The 5,753-nt window shown below is 29.9% G+C and overlaps 1 long non-coding RNA gene across 1 annotated transcript; it reads right to left on the bottom strand.

Annotated features, from left to right (window-relative positions):
• Positions 1-96: 96 nt before the first annotated feature.
• LOC111699971 (uncharacterized) lies at positions 97-2,277 on the bottom strand. Its single transcript, XR_002764868.1, has 5 exons — positions 2,235-2,277; positions 1,887-1,962; positions 1,464-1,517; positions 1,322-1,353; positions 97-133 (listed from the first exon to the last, which is right to left on the bottom strand). It is a non-coding gene; the product is annotated as an uncharacterized LOC111699971 (long non-coding RNA).
• Positions 2,278-5,753: the final 3,476 nt, after the last annotated feature.

Below are 5,753 nucleotides of genomic sequence, written 5' to 3'. Positions count from 1 at the left end.
CACTCTAAATATATATAAACATATTCCCAGGTTGCTCTTGGAGCACTCTAAATATATATAAACATATTCCCAGGTTGCTCTTGGAGCACTCTAAATATATATAAACATATTCCCAGCTTGCTCTTGGAGCACTCTAAATATACATGAACATATTTCCAGGTTGCTCTTGGGGCACTATAAATATATATGAACATATTTCCAGGTTGCTCTTGGAGTACTCTAAATATATATGAACATATTCCCAGCTTGGTCTGGGAGCACTCTAAATTTGTATATAAATTTAGCTTGTCTCTCTGTCTGTTTCTTTTTTTGTTTGTATCCAAAAAACGTCAAAAACGGCTGAACCGATCGGTCCCAAAGGAGTTAAGTCCTTGCCACAAATTCTGATTTTTTAATCCCTATATCTTTTGAACCCTATGTTCTAAACCTTTGATATTTCAAACATATATTATTTAACCTAACAGAAGTCATAGTTTGAAATGGCAAATGTCTGCAACATTGGACTGCAAAGATATAGGAATTAGAAAATCAGAGTTTGTGACAAAGACTCAATTTCCTTGTGTGGGACCTCATGTGACCCCAAGGAAGGTTTACGAACGATCAAAATTTTAAAAATTTGTGTTTAAAAGTTTTTTATTTTTATAAAATTTTGAAAATGCGCGGAAAAATAATATGAAATCCGCAAATGAATGTCAAACATGAAACACAGTGTCCAGCAATAACCAATCTTGCTAAACAATAGAAAATGTTCTATGCTTATTTTAAGAATATATGTGTAGTGTGTACACCTTTCTATACTATTCCCTGCTTATTCTTGGAGCACTCGAAACATATTATATTTTAAATCTAACAGAAAATTGTACAACAATAAAATAGAAAACAATCTGTGTTTTACTTACCAAATGATAACATGAAACATGACAGTTGGTAAATATTTTAGAATGTCTTCTTCCATAATTTGTTAAGTTGTTTGATACCATGACAATAATAAAAATATTATATAGGAGTCATATTATGGTAAAATTAACTTCAAAATAAAATAGATTTAAGCAAAAGATTTTTTAAACGAAATAAACAGCCTTTAATAGCTGATACAGTGTATGGAAGACGACGTATAAAACTATTTACAAACAGTGCTCTGAACCATTCCCAACTTGATCTTGGAGCACTTTAAAGTTTAATGGAAGTCAAGTTCTTAGAAGGTTCAATATTCAATTATATTCTTATTTTAATGAGAATGTTAATCATATTATAATATGATATTATTTATCTAATAAATCTTTAAAAAACCTATTCATTAAAAATTAAATATTTAAATTACCTATGAGGAGAATTTACTGGACCATCCACAGCCTACAATAAAAGTTTTGAAGAGAAAATTACTGAAATTATATAAAACTTAAATTTCTTAAATAAATGTTTACAAAATATATCAATTAATTACGTAAATTGGCATTGTTTACCTTCTCTGAAGTGTAGTAGACAAAATCCGCTAAAAACTTTGCACATTTATCAACCTGATAGTAAATAATTTAGTTTATGAAATTGTAGAGTTAGCGAATTGAAGCCTTTTAGATTGTGCCTTAGAAAATAATTGGTTTTCAACAAGAAAAATTTTACTTTAATCAAAGTTTTCTTTTAAATATTAGTTTGAACCGACTAATCTGGCTAAGGTCTGAGTAAATACTTGAACCGACTAAACAGACTAAAGTCTGAGTAAGTACTTGAACCGACTAACCTGACTAAGGTTTGAGTAAGTACTTGAACCGACTAACGTGACTAAGGTCTGAGTAAGTAATCGAACCGACTAACCTGACTAAGGTCTGAGTAAGTAATTAAACGGACTAACCTGACTAAGGTCTGAGTAAGTACTTAAACCGACTAACCTGACTAAGGTCTGAGTAAGGTAGGACAGTTGGCTGAATAAACGTACAAATAAGTTTCTCTACGTCACATTCATTTCTAGAAATTTTTTAAAATAAAATTTTTTTTAAACAAAACTAACATGTTGTCGTTTCATTTTTCGTTCAGTCTAAAGTTCAAAACTAACAGTTATTTTTAACCCTTTGTTCTTTTCAAAAAACGAAGGTTCCTTTATTTAAAAATAAAAAACGAAGCGAAAAACGAAAGCTTTTTTCTTCGTTTAAAAAAATGCTAGACTAGAAGTCTTGCTTAGGTCGTCAGAAAAGTATGATCCTTTGTAGTTAGCTCTGTAAGAAGGATGATGAAACTACCTGGGAGTAAGGAGGAGTGGGGTTGAGTTGGGATNAGTAAAATATTAAACATTGAGTAAAATATTAAACATTGAGTAAAATATTAAACATTGAGTAAAATATTAAACATTGAGTAAAATATTAAACATTGAGTAAAATATTAAATTTTAAAGCTCCAGGAACTTTCCAACATATATGCATAAATATAAAAGACCCTCATTTTAATCTATTGCGAAGCCTCAGGAATGGAGATAATGGAGAATTAAAGAATAAACTTTAGGATTAATGATCACTTTTAGGATTAAGATAAATTTGTAGGGTTAGAAATTATTTTTAGGGTTCGTAACTTTTTGTAAGGTTTAAGGATTACTTGTAGGATTAAGGGTTCATTCAGGAATAATAAATCTCTGTATGATTAGGAATTTCCTTCAGGATTGCTAATTACCGTTGTAGTTTCAGGATTTCCTTCAGAATTTTGAGAATCACAGCTTTGTAGGATTAAGGATTACCATTAGAATTAATAAATTCTATGAAGAATTAATCAATCCTTTGTAGGATTAGGGATTACCTTCAGGATTAATAAATCCAATGTAGGATTAAGGATTACATCAAGGATTTTGATTATTACCTCTGTAGGATTAAGGATTACCTTCAAGATTGATAATTACCGCTGTAGGATTAAGGATTACTTGTAGGATAATTGAAAACCCATAGAAGCTATAATAGGATTAAAACTAACTAATATTTACATTTTGGACGAATAATTCAGATATGCCTGTAGGATTTTTATGTACCTGTAGGATTAATATATACCTGTAGGATTAATATATACCTGTATGATTAATAAATACCTGTATGATTAATATATACCTGTAGGATTAATATATACCTGTAGGATTAATATATATCTGTAGGATTAATATATACCTGTAGGATTAATATACAACCTGTAGGATTTTGGGAGATCACTATCTGATGGAGCATCGTACTTTTTCTTTAGTTTCAACAATGATTTTATGTTCGGTACTTCACCATCATCCTTTATTGTTTAAAAATTGTTTTTACATTCAGTTTTTGTTTTTATGTTTACTAAATTTTTGTCTAGTTTTTAAATCTGAACTAGTTTTTGATCTGTCTGATTATTTCAAGTCTAATTGCATGTTTAACTGTCTAATGTTAACCGTCTATTGTCTTACTTTCTAAATGTCTACCTGTTGAACTGTCTGGCTGTCTAACTGTCTAATTGTCTAATTTTCTGACCACCTTACTGTCTGACTATCAAACGTTCTAACTGTCTTAAACAGTCTAACAGTTTTAACTTCTACGTAAAAACCCATTATTCATTTGAACTGCGTTTCAAATAAATACGTAGCATGGTTACGAACTTTAAGGAGTACGGCATTTACTACATATCTAACTGTCTAACTGTCTAGATGTCTGGTTCTAAATGTAAAAAATCTCGCCTTTTTACTGTTTTTGTCTGTGAACATAATGAATGAATGTGTGTGTAGGTCCCAGCTTGTGAATATTACTCTACACCCAATATACTCCAATATCCTCCCTATATGAATATTATTAAACTTTGAATCAATAGATTTATAGACACATATTATCAATATAGAAATATACAGTTGAACTCAAAAAACCCTGCAACATGAAGACGATATTTAGCAATCTTATGTGTATTTGATGTTGTTACAAAGCAATTAAGTTTACTGCAGTATAGCTTATTAATTGAAATTTGTCTGTGCGCTCTGTCACAGTAGCATATTGGCATGTTTTATGTCAAAATCATAACCTAAGTCTAACTTAAAACAGGAAAAAATCAAATTATCAAAACGATGTCGAAGTATAAAAATGCAAGAACTTAAAAACTTTCTGAAAGGAACTAGAGATGTAATTTTTTAAGTGACCCTTCATGTTTAGAGTGGTATGTCAGATTCACAACGCTAACCCTTGAATATTTTCTAAAGAAAAAGGACAGAAATATTCTTGATTTAATCACATACGGTTACCAATACAGTTTCTCTAGCATCTAAGTGACAAACTCGACAAAGGATTTGAGTTTTTGCCACAAACTCTGATTTTCTAATCTCTATATCTTTGTAACCCAATGTCATAAACCTTTGATATTAAAAAACAATTAATACTTGTAGATAAAATAGTCTAAGTTTGAAAAATGAATGGTTTGAACCTTAAGATTGCAAAGATATTGGAATCAGAAAATTTTAGTTTTTGGCAAAAACTCAATTCCTTTTAAGATATTAAATCCACATTACTAATAAGTTAACGGATTAAAGGGTACCGCTGTGAATCGGAACTTGTCTTCCTAACATGAAATTACTTGGAATTAAAACGACAGTTCCTTGAACTGGTAAAACCAAGGTTAAACTAGGAAGTATATAACTATATGTATTGTCGCATGAATAAGTCAAATATGAACTAAACTGGGGGAATTGTTGGATCAATGAATTTCACTAGATCGATGTATTAGTGTAGATATATAATATATATATATATATATATCAATATAAATATAAATATATATATACATTTTCAGACATATCGACTAAATATCAACAGTTACGAAATAAAGATCTGAAACTACTAAACCGAGGGGGATGAGATTTTGGAACATAAGTTTTTAAACCACGTATATACAAACATACATACATACAAACATAATTCATATCTCAACGAGAAACAATTGTTTACACAACTAATCTAGAAAATCTAGTTTCAACTCATCAAGAAACTCTAGTCTAACTCATCTAAAACTCTAGTTTCAACTCATATAGAAAGCCTAGTTTCAACTCATCTAGAAACTCTAGTTTTATCTCATCTAGAAACAGTTATTTCAATTCATCTAGAAAGACTATAGTTTCAACTCATCTAGAAACTGTTGTTTCAACTCATCTATAAACTCTTGTTTCCGCTCATCTAGAAAATTAGTTACAATTCATGTAGAAACTCTAGTTTCATCTAGAAACTCTAGTTTCCACTTATCTAGACACTCTAGTTTCAACTCATTTAGAAACACTAGCTTTAACTCATCTATAAACTCTAGTTTCAACTGATCTAGAAACTCTAACTCTAGTTTCAACTAATCTAGAAATTCTAGTTTCAACTCATCTAGAAACCCTAGCTTCAACTCATCTAGAAACTCTAGTTTTAATTAATCTAGAAACTCTAGTTTATACTCATCTAGAAACTCTAGTTTCCACTCATTTAGAAATTCTAGTTTCAACTCATTTAAAAATTCTAGATTTCACTTTTCTAGAAACTTTAGCTTCAACTCATCTAGAAACTCTAGATTCCAAATATCTAGAAACTTTACTTTCAACTCATCTAGAAACTCTAGTTTCCACTCGTCTAGAAACTCTCTTTTCCACTCATCTAGAAACTCTAGTTTCAACTTATTTAGAAACTCTAGTTTCAAATTATCTAAAAACTCTAATTTCAACACATCTAGAAACTCTACTTTCAACTTATATAGAAACTCTAGTTTCAACTCATCTGGAAACTCTAGTTTTAACTCAT

This window comes from Eurytemora carolleeae, unplaced genomic scaffold, assembly GCF_000591075.1.
Source record: "Eurytemora carolleeae unplaced genomic scaffold, Eaff_2.0 scaffold103, whole genome shotgun sequence".
Taxonomy (NCBI): Eukaryota; Metazoa; Arthropoda; class Copepoda; order Calanoida; family Temoridae; genus Eurytemora; species Eurytemora carolleeae.
The sequence above is the reverse complement of the archived record's forward strand: the minus strand, read 5'-3'. Positions and strand labels throughout refer to the sequence as shown.